At 47.8% G+C, this 20561-nt stretch overlaps 1 protein-coding gene across 1 annotated transcript in view; it reads right to left on the minus strand.

The window, feature by feature from the left end:
* Positions 1–20561, minus strand: part of GNG12 (G protein subunit gamma 12) — a 150666-nt gene that overhangs the window by 74384 nt on the left and 55721 nt on the right. The window contains exon 2 of the mRNA XM_062191519.1: positions 5355–5406. The gene's annotated coding sequence lies outside the window, so the exon portion shown is untranslated. The remainder of the gene's footprint in view (positions 1–5354; positions 5407–20561) is intronic.

Raw genomic sequence — 20561 nt, forward strand, 5'->3', positions numbered from 1 at the left:
CTTATTTTAAAGATTTATTTATTTATTTGAAAGGCAGAGTTACAGAGAGGCAGAGGCTGAGAGGCCAGGAGGGAGACAGGGGGAGAGAGTAGGATAGAGGGGGAAATAGGAGAGACAGGGGGGAGAGATGGGGGGAGAGAAAGAGAGAGAGAGAGAGAGAGAGGTCTTTCATCTGTTGGTTCACTCCCCAAATGGCTGCAATGGCTGGAGCTGGGCTGATCCGAAACCAGGAGCCAGGAACTTCTTCTGGGTCTCCCACGTGGGTGCAGAGCCCAAGGACTTGGGCCATCTTCTACTGCTTTCCCAGGCCATAGCAGAGAGCTGGACTGGAAGTGGAGCAGCCGGGACTAGAAACAGCACCCATATGGAATGCCAGTACTGCAGATGGCAGCTTTACCCACTACACCACAGTGCCAACCCCTGAACCTAGTTTTTAACCTTTCCACTTACATGGACTCCAAATTAAGAATTTCTAACCCAGTGGACTCCAAACCCAGAAATGTTATCTGTTTGCCATTCGCTTTCCTTCCATCCTTCTGGTAACAAAAGCCCTCCTGTTCTCACAGGAATCCTAGCCCGTGTAATTCTGGTGGGACTTTCTCTCATGGGACACACGAACAAGCTGTGGCCAAAGGGAAACGGCTTATGGTCTACTACCTACTTTTGGCTACCTTCTTGATTCAGGCAGGCAATCCGAATTAGGTCAACCAAAGCCCTTCTCAGTACTTCTGCTAAAATCATGCCTGGAGGCAGCTTGTTCATTGAAATCCATAGTTGTGAGAATGATGGAAACCTTCAGTGCTGATGCCACCATGGAGAGAGAGAGCAAGGCTGAGAATGAAGCCAACAGAGTTAAGCAGAACCAAGACACACACACACACACACACACAGAGAGAGAGAGAGAGAGAGCATGAGAGAGAATGGCCTGGTGACACCTTCTGAACCCCTGGATACAGCTATGCCTGAAGCCTGCACAACTTGAGGATCCCAGTCATGTTAGACAAGAATCCAGCCTATACGAGATTTCTGATGCTTGCAACCAAGATAATTCTAGCTAATAAACTTGATTCAAAGGAAATTCTCTGGGGCCAGTGCCGTGGTGCAGTAGGTTAATCCTCTGCCTGCAGTGTCGGTATCCCATATGGCCGTTGGTTCTAGTCCCGGCTGCTCCTCTTCCAATCCAGCTCTCTGCTATGGCCTGGGGAAGCAGTAGAAGATGGCCCAAGTGCTTGGGCCCCTGCACCCGCGTGGGAGACCAAGAAAAAGCTCCTTGTTCCTGGCTTCCGATTGGCACAGCTCCGGCTGTTGCGGCCATTTGGGGAGTGAACCAACGGAAGGAAGACCTTTCTCTCTGTCTCTTCCTCTCACTGTCTGTAACTGTACCTCACAAACACACACACACACACACACAAAAGAAATTCTCCTTCATGGGTTATCCTTGTGGAGTTCTAGGAGCTTCTTTCTGAAAATAATCCTAACAATTAGAAATTTTTTCTTCCTGGAGCCAGCATTGTGCTGCCTGCAATACCCAGCATCCTATATGGGTGCTTTTTTGTGTCCCAGCTGTTCCACTTATGATCCAGCTCCACTTATGATCCAGCTCCATGATAATGGCCTGGGAAAGGTAGCAGAAGATGGTCCTAGTGCTTGAGCCCCTGCACCCATGTGGGAGACCCAAAAGAAAGTATGGGCTCCTGACTTCGGCCTGACTCAATCCTGGCCATTGTAGCCAACTGGGCAGTGAACCAGTGTATGGAAGATATATATATATATATCTCTCTCTCTCTGTAGCTTTCAAATAAATAAATCTTTAAAAAATGTTTTTTTCTTCCTATGACACTCCTGCAAAAAATCTGGGCTTAATATTATGCCCCTTCTACCTTCTGCATCACCCGGACAGCCAGTCAGGGCTGCCACCAAACCTCCTGTAATAAATATTAAAGTTGCTGACCAGGAGGAGGAACATAGTCTGTTATTATCAAAGATATACTGTGCGGCAAGTCCCATAAGCCTGTGAAACTGTCCCAAGAGGTACTGAACATTGCAGGGCCAGAGGTGACCTGGAGCCCTGGGCTTGCACAGGAGGGCTACAGAGGGTGCACAGGAGGAGGGGCTCACGGGTCAAAGTAGGCAGGGTCAGCGTTAACGTGTGTGAGTGCGAAGCCACTTCCACAGGTGGCTGTGGTTCAGAATGGCAGGGACTAAGAAAAACGAAGTTCATCGGGTACAGTCAGCAAGTTGTTTGTTATTCTTTTAGAGCAAGGGTGGAGAGTTGACTTCAACTCATGTGCCAAGTACGGTCCACGGCCAGATGCCAAGGTTCAGCATGAAGACAGCCCTGACAATCTGCCAAGTCCACCACGAAGTGGGCAGGGAAGGGGGAATGTGAATTATGTATTTGTTATTCCAGTTGGGACTCTTCGATTTTACCCTCGGATGAAGCAAGGCCGAGAGACAAATGCACAGCTGGACCGGAGGGGGCTTTTCCTGGGCTGCACTGAGGTGTGTTACCCCTTTGCCTACATCGAGGGGGAGCCCCGCTACTCCCCTGACTACAGGGATGGTGCCTGCTGCCCTGTCTGCTCTCTTCTCTATGAGTACCCTGAAGACGTTTCCCTCCACCTTCTGAGTATCCAGGGTGTTTTATCTTCAGCCGCCGTTCGCTGGTGTCCGAGAGGGTTCTCAGAGGCGAGACTGTCGGACCTGCTAGCAAATGACAGGCTCTCAGAGGGGCCTCCTCCTCCTCCCTCTGACGTCATCCTACGTGTTCATCCCCACCGCCTTCCTCCCTCCATTTTCTGAATCTCATTGGAAAATGTTCAGTTCAGGAGCCTCTAAAGAAGGCAGGCACAAAGACCAGATCACAGCAATGAGAACAGTGAAAACCAAACCCACCTGAGATGGTGAGCAGAAGCCAGTTTTACAAACGCTGCCTTCTGGGACAGTCATTGTGAGAAAGTTGCGAGTGTGCATGTTGACAGGGTGGTAGCCTTGGGCCCAGAATAGCTCGGGCCAAACTGCCAAGTCAGCAGATATCTCAGCCCTCCCTCCCGCGTCTGGCTGTGCTGCTTCCTACCCACCCAAGCACCCCCCACTGCCTTAGGTAGCTGGTGTCCTCTGGTCTATTCCTGAGCATCCACACCGTGCTCTTTAGTACTACTGGGTGCTCTCCCTTCCTCAGCCTCTCCCACCAAGTCAAACCACCTAAAACCTCCAGAGGACCTTGGCCTTGACTCTTTCAGGGTGGATAATACCATAGCACCGTTCCTCTCCCAGAGACAGGGACATTTTAACTCCATTTCCAATGCAGCTCCCTGCTAACGGCCTGGAAAAGCAGCTGAAGATGGTCCAAGTACTTAGGTCTCTGCCACCCATGTGGGGAGCCTGGATGAAGCTCCTGGCTTGTGAAGAGGGAAAAAGCCACAGGAATAATTCACTAATGGTGGGATATACGCAGGTACTTCAAAAAGTCTGGTGTAGCAGCTAAGACACGTAGCGCCCGTATGGGAGTAGCTGGGTTCAAGTGCTAACTCCACTTCCAATTCCAGCCTCCTGCTATGTGCACTCGGGGAGGCAGCAAGTGGGCTCAAGTAGCTGGGTGCCGGCCACCCACATGGGAGACCCAGACTGAGGAAGCTGAAATATGATTGGCGGATGGCAAACCTGCTATTGGCAGGGACACCTTGGAACCTGAGTTGTCAGAAGGCATACCGGAAGACTGGACTGTGGGATGCTGGCAACCAGAATGGGGCCTGCCAGGCTACGGGACATGCGCATCTAATCCAAGTCCTCTCACTCATGTTCTTTTCATCTCGCCGCTGCAGTTTTCCCATGATCCATAAACATGACATGGGACTGCCAAAAAGGCTACCAATTCCTCTCACAACTGTATCCATGCTCCTTGCAATAGGATCCTGCAGCTCTTCCCATCAAGGGAGGACTTATTCTACACCTCTTAGATGCAGGCTACTTGTATGGCTTGCCTCAGCCACTATGTTCTCCTTCAGAACTAACGGAAGCAGTGTGGTGCCAGTTCTGAGCCTTGGCCACCAGATCCTCTTCTTCCCTGCCACCTCCACCCTATAACCCTGTCTCCTTACCCTGCGCGACCACCAAGTGAACAAACTTGGGATAACATACAAGATGATAAGGCTAAGCTGGCGCCATGGCTCAATAGGCTAATCCTCTGCCTGCGGTGCCGGCACACCAGGTTCTAGTCCCGGTCGGGGCGCTGGATTCTGTCCCGGCTGCCCCTCTTCCAGGCCAGCTCTCTGCTGTGGCCCAGGAGTGCAGTGGAGGATGGCCCAAGTCCTGCACCCCATGGGAGACCAGGAGAAACACCTGGCTCCTGCCTTCAGATCAGCGCAGTGTGCCGGCCGCAGCGCGCCAGCCGCGGCAGCCATTGGAGGGTGAACCAACAGCAAAGGAAGACCTTTCTCTCTGTCTCTCTCTCTCTCTCATTGTCCACTCTGCCTGTCAAAAAAAAAAAAAAAAAAAAAGATGATAAGGCTTAGTCACTGTCATCACTCCAGCCGACAGCCAGCCAGGGCACTCCCCAGACAAAGCCCAGTTGACCTGGATGGAACACATCAATAGTCCCTACTGACACCAAAGGACTCACACAGAAAAGCCCAGGCCAGCTCACCATCCTGCAGAATTGTGGGAGAGAAAAGTGAGCATTACATTGAGTCAGTAAGTTTTGGAATGGTTTGTTACACAGCAAAAGCTACTGATACATACCGCAGATAACAGTCCAGTCACAATAGCAGCGAGTGTGCCACACAGAGCACCAGTAGCTTCCTCACTTACAAAGTCCATGAAGCTCCTACCTCTAAAAGGAGTTTTCTACATTTCTACTACAGAACTGCTGGCTCACTGCAATTTCAGTTAGGTGAAATCAGAGAGGAAAAAATAGAGCAATATGAAAGAGAGCCCTAATACATTGTAGCAGTGAGCCAATTTTCATCACAACACAATTTTCATTACACAGCAAGGGACTGTCTGAATTCCTTGGCTGAAGTAGCATGTTGTTGTTGTGGATACTGCTTGAAATAAGCGGACCATTAACAGGGGCCTGGGAATACTTCCATTACAAAGAAAGTTTTTATTTTAATAGCATTGAGCATGTAATCATGGATCTTTTTCTTAGCAAAAGAACATAGGTTGCTCTGACTTTATTATTACTTTTTAATGGCATGGAAACATCACAAATCATTTTGGAGAGGGAAAAAAAGTGCAAATAAATAAACATCGAATCACGGTACTGGCAGTGATGCCTGTAACTTAGAAGTGTGAATACATTTCAAAAATAATGGCACACTGTCACTTTGTTTTAAAAATCAAAGTGAACTCACCAGCAAGCCTTCGTGGGTCCACTGTTTTCAGGCTTTAAGTGGTCAGATGAACCTGAAATAGAATTAAACAGACATCCCATAAGTGAATCACGTTTGGAAACGGTGCGTTCTCCATGCCAGTGACTGCCACGATACTGAGTGTTTATGCTGTCAGTTAAAGATGAACAAAGCCTGTTCTGGCTCCTGATGGAGCAGGGAGTAAGCTGCACCTACATGATTCAACTTCCTGAATCAAGAGCCTGCTCCTGTTTCCTTCAGGGAGAGCCGAAAGCCAAGGGCCAAAACAGTATAAATGGCGGTGCTTTCGTCCAAACCCCTCAAGTTAACAGAAGCCACCCCAGTCGAGGCTCTTCCCTTAGTCCTTTAATCGCCTTCTGCGAAGTCCAAGCTGTGGCCTGCGTTATGAAACTAATTAAAAACTGGGTACTGGGACCAGCATCGTGGCGTAGCAGGTAAAGCCACCTGCGACACTGGCATCCAGTTCGTGTCCTGGCTGCTCCACTTCCAATCCAGCTCCCCACCAATGCGCCTAAGAGAGCAGCAGAGGATGGCCCAAGAGCTTGGCCCTCTGTACCCACGTGGAGACCTGGAAGAAACTCCTGGCTCCTGGCTTCAGTCTGGCCCAGCCCTAGCCATTGTAGCCATTTAGGGAATGAACCAGCAGATGGAAAATATCTATTACTCCCTCTCTCCAACCCTTGCAAATAAATAAAATAAATCTTAGAAAACAAAAACAAGCGGCCCAGCAGCTCCTGGAGGACAATGGGAGGGGCAAACAGGTTTTCTAAAGGCAGGTGCCTGATCACAAAAATAACCACTCATCTTTTTCTTACTGATGACGGAGGCCCTAAGGTCCTCCTAAGGTAGAAATATTTAAGACTTATTTATTTATTTGAAAGCCAGTATGACAGAGAAAGAGACACAGAGAGATCTTGCAGCTGCTGGTTTACTCCCCAAATGAGCACAACAGCCGGGACTAGGCCAGGTTGAAGCCAAGAGTCCAGAACCCCACATGGCTCTCTCATGTGGGTGGCAGGAACCCAAGCACTTGGGCCATCATCCTCTAACCTCCCAGGTGCATTAGCAGCAGGGAGCTGGATGGGAAGCAGAGCTGGAACTCGAACCGGTGCTCCAGTATGGGATGTCAGTTCACACACCACGGCTTAACCTGTTGTCCCACAACGTTGGTGCTCAGTAGAAATATTACACAAGCCACATACTTGATATGAAATGCCCTTATAGCCACATTAGAAAAGGAAAAAGAAACAGATTAAATCAATTTTTAAAAGATTGATTTATTTATTTGAAAGTCAAAGTTACACAGAGAGGAGAGGCAGAGAGAGAGAGAGAGAGAGAGAGAGAGAGAGAGAGAGAGAGAGAGGTCTTTCATCCGATGGTTCACTCCCCGATTGGCCTCAATGGCTAGAGCTGAGCCGATCCTCCAAAGCTAGAAGCCAGGAGCTTCTTCCGGGTCTCCCACATGGGTGCAGGGGCTCAAGGACTTGGGCCATCCCCTACCGCTTTCCCAGGCCATAGCAGAGAGCTGGACTGGAAGTGGAGCGGTCGGGACTCGAATTGGCACCCATATGGGATGCCGGTGCTTCAGGCCAGGGCATTAACCTGCTGCACCACAGCGCCAGCCCCCAAATTAAATCAATTTTAACAACATGCTTATAACTGAACTCAATTTATACAGAATTTTATTTCAATATGTACTCAATATAAAAACTATTAATGAGATATTTTATATCCTTTTTAAATAAATGTATGTATTTGAATTTATGACACAATGTTACAAGCATACATAGAGAATAAAAGGGTTGCAACAGTGAAGCAAACGGACCTATTATCTCAAATGGGCACTTTTCATCAGCGCCAAGCACAGACAAGATCTACTTATTTACCAAAAACTCCCAACACACTTTGTGGTCTGTGTGATGTACATTAAATCTCTACACTTACTCCTCCCACACCTCTTGGATTTTATATCCTTCCTCTCCTCTGCTTCTTTCCCATATGAGATCTGCAAGATCCAGTAATTGTGTATTTCAACTGGAGCAAGCCACATTTCAAGCAGTCAGCGGGCACATGCGGCTAGTGGCCACCCTACTAGATAGCGAAAGCCTAAGGAATCTGTTCTTAGCCTCCAGGTATGTGCAAGACTCCAACGTAAGCTCAAGGCACATGGAGCCTTTGTTCACCTATTTTCTTTCTCCTAGCAATCTTCATGACATCATTGTGACCGAAATTATAAAGCTGGCAAATACTTCCCATAGCACTTTCTATGAGCCAATGGCTGTTCTTGGCACATTCAAATGTTACTTCAATTAACACTCACAATGGCTTCATGAGGTAAGTGCACTCTCATATCCATTGTGTAATAAGGAAACTGAGGCACGGGGAGGTGATGTCACTGTCCCAAGGTTGTAAGGCTGGCGTACTAAGCCAAGCAGTCTGCCTCCACAGCCCATGCTCTTAGCCACTCTACTCTCCATTCAATGTGAACAGCTAAAAATAAGATAATCACTTTCAGTTTTAATTACAAGCACCAAATGATCCAAGTCTGCTCTCATGACAATGTGGTCAGATAATAGCGGTGACAGCAGAGAAGGGGTACTGGAAGCACCAGCCAATCAGATTATCAACGATGTGGGTGGAAGCGCGAAAGCCACAGGCAGACCTGGGGTCAGCAGATGGCCCTGGGTCTGCGGGTCGGCCTGAATGACTGGGGGATAACGTGGGGCCCGTGGACAATCCTGCCTCTGTGACTTTTCAGAGGGGAGGGCCTGCCACTTTGATCAGATTCTCTGAGGGGTCAGTAAAACCTCTCATCTCAGCATCTGTGTTGGCAGGTGTATGGCGTTAGGGAGAATCCAGGAGAAAGGAATTGAAAGCACATCCTTGTCACTTTATTACTCCATGGACCCCAAGAAATCACACCCAGTGAGCAAACCTAGATCTCTGCTGTGAGCTCCCTGCCCACATCGCACGGAAGGAGGATGGTCCGTGACACCATCTGGAATCTGCAGGCTGTGGGTTGAAACTGCTCTGTGACACCACCCCCCAATGTCACAAGGCCTCCCGTGGCTTCCTCTACCAAGGTTTAGGATCAAGTCCAAACTTCTCAACCTAGTGCAAAAAGCGCCCATGACCTCATGCCCCTCCCAGCTCCGGGCACACCCCTTGACTCCCAGGATCTTGTCCTTCAACCACAGAGACCTATTTACAGGCCCCTCACTGCTCCCACTCCACCCCCGGACTCTCTCACGCAGATGCCGTTCTTTCTGCCAAACGTGACCTCTCCCCACAGGACGAGCCAGTCTTCACGTCTCAGTTCAAAAGTCGCCACTCTGGGAAGCTGCTGTGAACGCCCCCGCCTGGCGGAGGGACAAGGTCGGCAGTGACAACGGTCTGCCATTCATCCAGTTTCAGCCAACAATTACGGCACGCAGTTCCTCGGGATCCAGGACCCCCATGGATCCCAGGAGCTGCTGATGCTCAGCTCCTGTGAGGAGTGTTGGGAATCCCTAATTGGAATGTCTCCAAGCAGAAGTGTTTCGGATTTGTGACTTTTTTTCAAATTCTGAAATGTTTACATGCACATAATGAGATAATATCAGGATGAGACTCAAGTCTAAGCAGGAAATGCATTCAGATGTCACGTATATCTTAGACACACAGCCTGAAGGTAATTTTGTACAATATTTTTAGTATGTCTGTATTCTGTGACTTGACACTTAAATTAGGTATGGAATTTTCCATTTGTAGCATCATATTGGCGGCAAAAAGTTTTGAGTTTGGGGGCATTTTAAAGTTCAGATTTTCATATTAGGGATGCTCAACCTATACAAAATCACATAGTATTTGCGTATAACCAATATATACCATCTCATATACTTTAAATCATCTCTAGATTATTTATAACACCTTATACAATGTAAATACTGTGCAAATATTTGTAATATTATGCTATTTAGGAAACAATGAGGAAAAAAACGTACATGTTCAATATAGATGCAATTTTCCCCCCAAAGTATTTCTGATCCACAGCTGCTTGAATCTGTGTACGCAGAATGTGTGGATATAAGGAGCTGACTGCACTACTACTGCTGATAATACTCATATTAAACAGTCTTAGGGCAGGTGTTTAGCTTGAAGGGTAAGACACCTGTGTCCCATATGGGAGTGCAGGGTTTGAATTCCAGCTCTGGCTCCTGACTCCAGCTTTGTGCAAATGCAGATCCCGAGAGGCAGCAGCAAGGGCTCATGTGGGAGACTGGGAATGAGTTTCCAGTTCCTGATTTCATCCTGGCCTAACCCAGGCTGTTGAGGGCATTTGGGGAAGGAATCAGTGGATGGGAACACGTATGTACTTTGTCTCTCAAATAAAAAATTAAAAAGAAAAAAGGCTGTTAGGGAGCCATGTGCCAGGCACTGTGCAGGTGCTTTGCATGCTCCTTTAATTCCCTTAGTAATCCTCTGCGGTGGATTCTTTTATTAACCCACTTAGTAGGTGAGCAAACTGAGGGGCCTAGGGAGATGAAGTCAGTAGCCTAAGGTTACACAGATCCTAAGTGGCAGAGCCAGACTGTGAACCCAGTCAGCTTGGTTCCAGAGCCTGCACTCTTAACGGCTACAACATACCTGCTACTCTTATTACCCTTGCACTTCCTTCTATTATTCTAAGTAGTGCCTACATTTCAGTTTTTCTCTTAATGATCCCTCTGCCCACTTGTCTGCAGAATCCCTGAGGGTTGAGAATGTGTCTAACTCATCTTTGTCTCTGCAGGACCACAAAGGTGTCCTGCATACAGCAGATGCACAATAAAGGCACACACAAGGTAACACTGCAACAGCTTTAGGAAGATGGGATTCAGGACTATAAATCTGAGCCTAATAAAAACACACCTAGATAGGGGCTGGCACTGTGGCATAGCAGGTAAAGCCATCACCTGCAATGCTGGCATCCCATACAGGCAGCAATTTGAGTTCCCAGCTGCTCCACTTCCAATTCAGCTCCCTGCGGATGCACCTGGGAAAGCAGCAGAAGATGGTCCAAGTGCCTGGACCCCTGCATCCAAGTGGGGGGCCCAGAGGAAGCTTCTCACTCCTGGCTTCAATATGGCCCAGCTCTGACCATTGCAGCCATTTGGGGAGTGAACCAGTGGATGGAAGATAGGAAGATTTCCCTCCCTACCCCCTTTATAATTCTGCCTTTAAATAAATAAATCTGAAAAAAGAAAACCACCAGGATAAACAATATCCAAATTGTATTTTAACAAAGCAAATTTAACTTCATTTTTTAAAAACTTGTTTATTTTCATTTTATTTGGAAAGCAGGGAAGCAGAGAAAGAGAGCCAGACAGATGGAGAGAGACCTATCACGTGTGGTTCACTCCACAAATGCCTACAACAGCCAGTGCTGGGCCAGGCCAAAGCCAGGAGCCTGGAACTCCATCAAGGTTTCCCACATGAGTGACAGAGATCCTAGTACTTGAGCCACCATCTGCTGCCTCCCAGGGTGAACATTAGCAGAAATCTGGATCAGAAGCAATGGAGCTGGGACTTGACCAGGCACTCCAATATGGGATGTGGGCATCCCAAACAGCAACTTAACCACTGTACCCAACACCACCCCTTCCTACATCTTTAAGCCCAGCCAGTACTAAGGAGGCAGCCATTTTCCAGGTCTGTTCAGCACCAGAAGGGGCAGAAGCAACTCAGAGCTTGGCAGTCCCTACCCATCGCTGACAAGTTCATCAGCTTCATTTTTACTTTGCATGGGGACTGAAATCATAATTCGCCTAAAAAGGAACACACCAAGAGTCATGGCAAAGAAATGCCAGAACAGACCCATGCTGAAAAATCTCCTCTGGCTGCCCAGACATGGACTGGACATTGTGTACCCTGAAGCTCTGTAACACATTTCTATTTGAACTCCCCTTAGGTGGTTATAAAACGATCTTGTGGGAGGACACTTCCTGTTGTCTTCAAAAATAAAAAAAGATTTATTTATTTGAAAGGCAGAGTTACAGAGAGCAAATCTGCTGGTTCACTCCCAGATGACTGCAACAGCTGGGTCTGGGCCAGGCTGAAGCCAGGAGCTCTCCCCAGTCTCCCACATGGATGCAGGGGCCCAAGCACTTGGGCCATCCTCTGCTGCTTTTCCAGGAGCATTAGCAGGAAGCGGGATCGATGTGAAGCAGCTGGGTCTCAAACTGGCACCCATTTGGGAAGCCAGCATTGTAGGCAGTGGCTTCATCTGCTACACCACAATGCCGCCCCCTTCTGTTATCTTTAATAGTGGAAAAAACAAAAGTTTTAAGACCTGGGACATACACAGACCTTTAGGGAGTGTAAAGCTCTTTTCAGCCCATGTCACAGATTGCATCAGGACTGCAGCCCTGCCCACCCACTTGCACGTGACTGCAGTTAGCCATAACCTCCACCCTTCCTATTGCCTCCAGAATGGAAAGGAAACCACTAACTTCCCATGGACATGCATGTCAGCACCATCTCTTTACCAGCTTCAAATCTGCATTTGACCCTTGCTACCTGACCTCTTTCCATAAAAATAATAAATAATAATGCTGATTACTGCTGAAGGGCTGACTGAATGCAAATTACATGCTGGATATGGTTGTAGGTGCAGGAGATACAGCAGCACACAAGGGAAACACTGGTCCTGATCTGAGGCCTTCCTCCTATAATAGCACATACACAAAGTGAGCGAGATCACTTCTAATAGTGATAAACCTTGCAAGTTTTCTTTAAGCAGGGAGTCATATTGAAGAAATGCCAGGCTGCATGGACTGAAGAGGCAACAGAAGTCATATGGTGCCCAGTTCGGAGCTGTTGGATCGTTATGATGGTGTCCTGGCCTCAGCTGGTACCAGCAGAGATGGAGAGAACTGGTTGGGTTCTGTGTAGGTTCTGCAAGTAAGACAAAAAGGACTCACGGATGCAACAGAGGTGGAGATGTAACCTGGGTTTTTGCACAGGCAACTGGGTCCGTGATGGTTTTATTTACTTGGGGGGAGCAGCAGGGAGAGAGAGGAAGAAAATCAAGAACTCTGATTGGACCTGGCTACCGCTCAGACACCCAAAGGGAGATGTCAAGAAAGCATTATGTAGTTTAGAACTGAGCTGTCCAGTATGGCAGCCACTCGCACATGTGAATGTTTGGATTCAAATTAAATCCAACAACAAATTCACTTCTCTGGTCACATGAGCTGCATTTCAAGTGGTCAGGCAGACATAGAAGTGGCTGCTGTCCCCAGGGCTTGCCTAGAACACCTGCGGTGGTTGGATTCCTCCCGCTACTAAAATTTACACAATGATGGCCCTTGAGATCCTTAGTTTTGAATGGCAACTGCGCTCTGCTCTGTCTGATCATATTTGTTTCTAGTCTCACTTTAATTCCCTAGAAAACAACAAAACTACAGGCAGCGTGGAAAAAGTAGCACTGGATTGATAAGGCGTGGCTTCTGGTTCTGCCCTCACCACCAGGGATTTTCAGCAACTCACTACATTAGGTATGTCTCCATCCCCCAGCTAGAAAATGGGGAGTGGTCCTGAATGCCCTGTGTGGAGCAGCAGGTGGGACAATGTTCCCAGCTCTGAGACACGTCCCTGTGCTCTACTGCACTTTCACCTGCAAATTCTGATATGCTGTTCTCTCCAAGGGTAAAGCGAACGTGAAAGGGTTTGGGACACAACTAACGGACCCTACTGTAGGAATAAAAGGCGTGTGCTTCACGAGGTGAGGTGAAGCTGAAAGAAACATACTGTGTGCTTTTTGTGCATCACAGAAGAGAGTCTGTTATCAGACGTTGGCAGGGCGCCCAACTTCAGAAAGTAATGCTAAGTGTGTCAAAGAATCACAAGAGAGTCTTCAGCTCCCATAGTAAAAAACAACAGGAAGCAAAACACTGACATTCTGCCCCACTGTGCAATGGTGTCTGTCCCAGGGATGGCACACCCCAAGAGGGTGAACTGGCCTACTTTAGAGATGGTACCACCCCACTGCCTCCGCCTTGAGACTTGCCCCCACCTGGAAGAGCTGGTCGGGGCTGTTATCAGGAGAAACTGTTCTACCGAGTCACCAACCTTAATCCACAAGCTAACATTCTGTTTTAACTGGGAAGCTGGTGTGCTATGTCCTCTACTAATTTTTGGATAAGTCGGGAGGAAAGTATTCTCATATTGCCAAACACAGCGTGAAGTTTTAAAAATACACACGGAAGGAGTGTGTTCCCTCCTTCCTTTACACATGCATTGTTGTGCTCTTAGAAACGCCAAACCTCTTAAAAGGTGGCACAGCTTTTGAGTTCTTGACTGTACAGGTATGAGCTCCACGGCATACCAATTTTGCTGTATCTGTCAGAGAGCTGTTTTACATGAAATAGCTCAGAGTTGCCAATGTCACATGTGAATGATATGGTAACTTAAAGAAATGTCTACATTATGTCTTAAAGACTATTTGCCACAAATCTAAAGTTTGAACCTTGTATTTCAATTTGGTATGATAAAACAGTTCATGAATTTTTTTTTTTGACAGGCAGAGTGGATAGTGAGAGAGAGAGACAGAGAGAAAAGTCTTCCTTTTTACCTTTGGTTCACCCTCCAATGGCCGCTGCGGCAGGCACATCTCGCTGATCCGAAGCCAGGAACCAGGTGCTTCTCCTGGTCTCCCATGAGGGTGCAGGGCCCAAGCACTTGGGCCATCCTCCACTGCCTTCCTGGGCCATAGCAGAGAGCTGGCCTGGAAGAGGGGCAACTGGGATAGAATCCGGCACCCCAACCGGGACTAGAACCCGGTGTGCCAGCGCCGCAAGGCGGAGGATTAGCCTGTTAAGCCACGGTGCCAGCCGAATATACATTTTTTTTACAATATTATAATCTCAGTTTAAGATTTAAGTGAAAATGTAAGACCCAAATGATTTCTATATAGTAAATTGAACTGTAAAGGTAAACTTGTTTGTGATTCTGAATATACAGGTAAAATGTTTAAAAAAAAATATATCCAGATTCCTTTCTCACTGTTTCAGAGAATATATTAAAAAGTTAGAGTGAAAAATAAATGGAAATATTAGAATCAGCATATCACCCCCCCCCCCCCCAATTTTCCTACCGAAAGTGCAATGGTCATTTTTAAGGGAAAGGAACCTTCTTTGGGAACTTAACACATATTGCCACCAACACTGTATTGCTCTCTATTTTGCCTACTACCCTGAATAGACATGCATGGCTTTATGTGACCGTGGCTGCAGTGTATATGCCACAAGTAGGACTCTGGACAGATCTAAGTGGTTTTTTTTTTGTTGTTGTTGTTGTTGTTGTTTTTTGACAGATAGAGATAGACAGTGAGAGAGAGAGACAGAGAGAAAGGTCTTCCTTCCATTGGTTCACTCCCCAAATGGCTGCTACGGCTGGAACTATGCTGATCCGAAGCCAGGAGCCTGGTGCCTCCTCCTGGTCTTCCATGCGGGTGCAGGAGCGCAAGCACTTGGGCCATACTCCACTGCCTTCCCGGGCCACAGCAGAGAGCTGGCCTGGAAGAGGTGCAACCAGGACTAGAACCCGGCACCCATATGATGCCGGCGCCGCAGGCGGAGGATTAATCAAGTGAGCCAAGGCGCCGGCCCCAGATCTAAGTTTGAATGTTGGATTCTCAACCAGTGAGATGCAAGTACTTCAACAGTTTATCCCTAAACCCCAGTTTTCTCATGTAAAATGGGACTAATAATAGCTTTTCATATAGCTGTTATAACAACAAAAAGAGAATATTTTTTTTTTTTTTTTTTTTTTTTTTTTTAGTTTTTGACAGGCAGAGTGGACAGTGAGAGAGAGAGACAGAGAGAAAGGTCTTCCTTTTGCCGTTGGTTCACCCTCCAATGGCCGCCGCGGTAGCGCGCTGCGGCCGGCGCACCGCGCTGTTCCGATGGCAGGAGCCAGTTGCTTATCCTGGTCTCCCATGGGGTGCAGAGCCCAAACACTTGGGCCATCCTCCACTGCACTCCCTAGCCACAGCAGAGAGCTGGCCTGGAAGAGGGGCAACCGGGACAGGATCGGTGCCCCGACCGGGACTAGAACCCGGTGTGCCGGCGCCGCAAGGCGGAGGATTAGCCTGTTGAGCCACGGCGCCGGCAACAAAAAGAGAATATTAGTGGTCTAGGAAAAACTCCATGAATGATGGCTTTCCTTTAATTTCACTTTACAATTGAAAAATTTTTGTATTCCCATACACATTCCTAAGTCCTTCACATTGAAAAGCTATATTTTACTAAATCTGCTACTAATGCTGGATATTTAAATCACTGCCACTTTTTACTATTATAAATAGAATTATATCATACATCATTACCTTTTAGTGTTTTCATTCTTTCATTTCTCTAGCTTCCTTAAACTCCTAACAAAAGCACCAATTTTTTCACTCTGAAAGAACTTTTTACTGAGGCCAGCACTGTGATTCAGGAGTTAAGCCACAGCCTATGGCACCAGCATCCCATATGTGGGACGGTTCAAGTCCCAGATGTTCCACTTCCAATCCAGCTCCCTACTAATAAACTTGGGAAAACAGTGGAAGATAGCCCAACTCCCAGGTCCCTTGCCACCCATGTAGGAGACCCGGGAGAAGCTCCTGGCTCTTGGCTTTGGCCTGGCCTAGCTCAGGTCATTGCAGCATTTGGGGAATGATGGAAGCTCTGTCTCCCCACCAAACCCCAACCCCCGTAATTCTGCTTTTCAAATAAATTAGTAAATCTTTAAAAAAAAGTATAGGGCCGGTGACGTGGTGCAGTGGGTTAACACCCTGGCCTGAGGCGCCGGCATCCCATATGAGCACCGCTTTGAGACCCGGTTGCTCCACTTCCGATCCAGCTTTCTGCTATGGCCTGGGAAAGCAGTAGAAGATGGCTCAAGTCCTGGGGCACCTGCACCTGTGTGGGAGACCTGGAAGAGGCTCCTGGCTCCTGACTTCAGACTGGCATAGCTCCAGCCTTGCAGCCAATTGGGGAGTGAACCATTGGATGGAAGACCTCTCTCTCTCTCACTGCCTTTCCTCTGTGTAACTCTTTCAAATAAATAAATAAATCTTTAAAAAAAAAAGTATCATACCAATCAAATGGATAATTTCTGAGATCTAGATATTTTATATATAAATGATACATTTCTTTTTTGAAAGGCAGAGTACAGGGAGGAAAGGCAAAGGCAGAGAGAGAGAACTCTTCCATCTGCTGGTTCACTCTTCAAATGGGCACAACAGCTGGAGCTGGGCCGATCTGAAGCCAGGAACCAGGAGCTTCTTCAGGGTCTCCCAGGGGGTGCACTTGGACTATCTGCTGTTGCTTTCCCAGGTGCATCCGCAGAGAGCTGGATTAGAAGTGGAACAGCTGGGACTTGAACCGGTGCCCATATGAGATGCCAATTACCCAGTTACATCACAGTGCTGGCCTCATAAATGATACTTTTTAAAAAGATTTTATTTATCGCTGGGTCTCCTAGAGTGATAAACATGTAAGAAGTGCAGGGTGGGAAGTGGGGTTGGGGCCACGGTGTGGCCTCTGCATTACAAAATAAAGCCCTGGATATCCTCATTTCTCACTGTGAAAAAAAAAAAAAAGATTTTATTTATTTGAAAGAGTTACAGAGAGAGGTAGAGTCAGAGAGAGAGAGAGGGAGGTCTTCCATCCTCTGGTTCACTCCCCAAATGGCCACAATAGCCAAAACTGAGCTGATTCACACCAGAAGCCAGAAGCTTCTTCCAGGTCTCCCATGTGGGTGCAGTGGCCCAAGTACTTAGGCCATCTTCTACTGCTTTCCCAGGCCATAGCAGAGAGCTGGATTGGAAGTAGAGCGGCTATGGCCGGCGCTGCGGCTCAATAGGCTAATCCTCCACCTTGCGGCGCCGGCACACCGGGTTCTAGTCCCGGTCGGGGCACCGATCCTGTCCCGGTTGCCCCTCTTCCAGGCCAGCTCTCTGCTGTGGCCAGGGAGTGCAGTGGAGGATGGCCCAAGTGCTTGGGCCCTGCACCCCATGGGAGACCAGGAGAAGCACCTGGCTCCTGCCATCGGAACAGCGCGGTGCGCCGGCCGCAGCGCGCTACCGCGGCGGCCATTGGAGGGTGAACCAATGGCAAAAAGGAAGGCCTTTCTCTCTGTCTCTCTCTACTGTCCATTCTGCCTGTCAAAAAAAAAAAAAAAAAAAAAAAGGAAGTAGAGCGGCTAGGACTCGAACCGGCACCCACATGGGATGCCAGTACTGCAGGCCAGGGTTTTAACCTGCTGAGCCACAGCACTGGCCCTGTAAATGATATTCTTAATGCTGTTACTTTTTACATTGCTAAAATAATTCTTGAGGATGAACTCGTTTTCATGTTTGTTAATCAATGGTTCATCACCTTGAAAAACAGTAAGTTTATAATCTTTGCTTGTTTATGTACTAGACCTTGATGTTTTTCTTATGAGTTCTGTACAGTGTAAGATAATAAAAAATAGATGTTTGCTATAAAACTTTCATAATTTTATGATAAGCATGTTTTCATTTATATAGTATTTAATAAATACCATGCACCAGCCATATTTTATATAAACCACATGAGCTATGACTTTGCTTCTTGGCAAAATGTTTGGCTTTTGATTGCTTTTCCAAATCCACTTACACCCAACCCTGTGAGGAAGCTGGGAAGAGGAACATCCCCACTGCACAGCAGGGAAAGCAGGTCTAGACAGGCCAGGGGACTTAGGCCACTGAATCCTGGAGTTGGCTAAGACCAGCCTCTGAGTCCCTCTTTATAGAAAGAGCTTGTGAAACAAAATGCAGACATGTATTTTGTGAAAAAAATGTATTATTCAAAGCAGCAAATCTGTACCATTTCCTATTAGAAACCCTTTACACAAAGCACCAGAGAACTGTTGTCTGCCACACGAGAGGCTCTAAAGAAATGTATTTTAGCAAATCCACCAATCTTACACAATGGATGATCATCATGCAGTAAAGATGAACTTAGTTACTTACTTGAAAGGCAGTGACAGAAAAGGGGAGAGAGACACAGACTCAGAGAGCGCTTCCATCCATTGGTTCACTCCCCAAACACCCATAGCAGCTGGGTCTGGCCCAGGCCAAAGCCAGGAGCAGAGAACTCCAGCTAGGTCTCCAACACAGGTGCCAGGGGCCCAATCACTTGGGCCATCATCCACTGCCTTTCCAGATGCATTAGCAGGGAGCTGGATCAGAAGTGGAGCAGCCATGACTCAAACTGGCTCTCTGATATGGGATGTGGTTGTTGCAAGAGGCAGTTTAACCTGCTGTACCAGCTCCACTCCCGCTGTAACTGTGTCCTTCCAATAAATAACTCTTTAGGATAAATGAATATATAATATAATAAGAAATAATTTGGTTGACAGTTGTATAACTCTGCATTCTTTCCTGTGTCATGCCTTGTTTTGGAAGCAGGTGATTGTCATACAATTCTAATGCATCCATAGGCCAGAAGTCTGCACAGCTAAACAGTAAGAAACTACATTAAATAGACTGTCCAAAACCGTTGCAAACCTTAAACCAGGCTGTATATTTTGTAGATATATCTGCTATGTTTTATTTGTAAACTGATAGAATTCTTTCCTCAAAAATTCACTATGCAGACAAGCACGCACTGAAGTCTTGCTCAGCATTTGGGAAAAACTCACAAAAATATGGAACATCTGTTTCCTAATATCAGGGAGGTTCACAGGAAAACAATTAATGTTAACTAGGGAGAAAAAGGAAGAAAAATAACCTGGATCAAATTACGAAATGAAAACATCCAAGGTTTACACTCTAATGTAGTACAGCCCGTGAGTTCTGAGATCCTCAGAAATGAGAGGAAAGGTTTCACATCTGACTGCAACCTTCGTCACAGTGGAAAGATTTTGTATTCTGCGTGTATACAAATAACACTGCAGGGCCCCATCCTGAAGCACACACTCAGGCCTTCTGTTTCCCGCTGACATTTAGGATGCCCATGGCAGTGGCGACTGGCTTTTCCATGTGTTTTCAGTGCGCCCAGTTCCTTAAGGGACAACCTGAGACCTCTCTGAACTGCATGATGGTCCCTAGATGAGAGGACTGGACCTTCTCAGAAAAGTCTGGTGAGACTGTGCCTCCAAGCAGAAGTGGAAACACAGTGACTGACAGCCACAAAGCAAGGCCAGAGCGAGCTGTCGCTGACAGGTCTGTGCTGGCTGGCTCTTCTACCATCCTGCTCCCCGTCAGCTTCTCTGGCACCTGCTACATGCCTGACAACGTGGTAGGTGCTGGGGCTACAGGAGGGGAGCCCACAATAATCTTCAGGCAGCTCACCAGGGAGCTACAGGTCTGGTCGCATATCGTACCATTGTAGTGAGTACAAGGAACTCTGTAAACACAGAGGAGGGGGGGTACCTGCGACAGCCTGGGATGATCACAGAGGCTTCCAGGAGGAAGCTACAGTGTGAGTGAACCAGAAGAGGAACTGAAGGAGGCCTAAACAAGGCACAGGGAACAGCCTGTGCAAAGGCCGGAGAGTAAGAGAGTCCCGAGGGGCCCTGGAGGGCCTCCCGGGAGCTGACTGTGCTGGTGCAGAGACCAGACTGGAGAGAGACCTTACTAGTGAAGTCAGGCGAAACCCAACGTGGGTCAGTACAGTGAAGCATGGGGCCAACGGCAAGGCCGCAGACTCCCCGGCATCTTCTCATCAGCAAGAGCAAGCACCGACATAAGGAACGCCCACACCCTTGTGGCTGACGGGCCTCGGGAGCGCAAGGCCAGGACTGCCCACACCGCAACCTCACCAGACTGCTGTGCTTCGGCCATGCTCTCGGCACGTCCTTCACGGGTCTGTGTGCTGGAAGCTGGGTTCTCAGGGAGGAGGTGGGGCCTTCCGGAGCTGAGGCCAAGGGGGAGGTCCTTCTCACTGGGGACATGCTCTCAGGAGAGATGGAGGTGGCTCTCTTGGAACCCAGGGTTAGGTCTTAAGAGAGCAACTGGTTTTAAGAGTGAGCCTCAGGGCCAGCGCTATGGTGCAGTGGGTTAAAGCGCTGGCCTGAAGGGCCAGCATCCCATATGGGCACCGGTTCTAGTCCCAGCTGCTCCTGTTCCCATCCAGCAATCTGCTATGGCCTGGGAAAGCAGTAGAAGATGGCCCAATTCCTTGGGCCCCTGCACCCATGTAGGAGACCTGGAAGAAG

The sequence above is a fragment of the Lepus europaeus genome, chromosome 5 (assembly GCF_033115175.1).
Source record: "Lepus europaeus isolate LE1 chromosome 5, mLepTim1.pri, whole genome shotgun sequence".
Classification (NCBI taxonomy): Eukaryota; Metazoa; Chordata; class Mammalia; order Lagomorpha; family Leporidae; genus Lepus; species Lepus europaeus.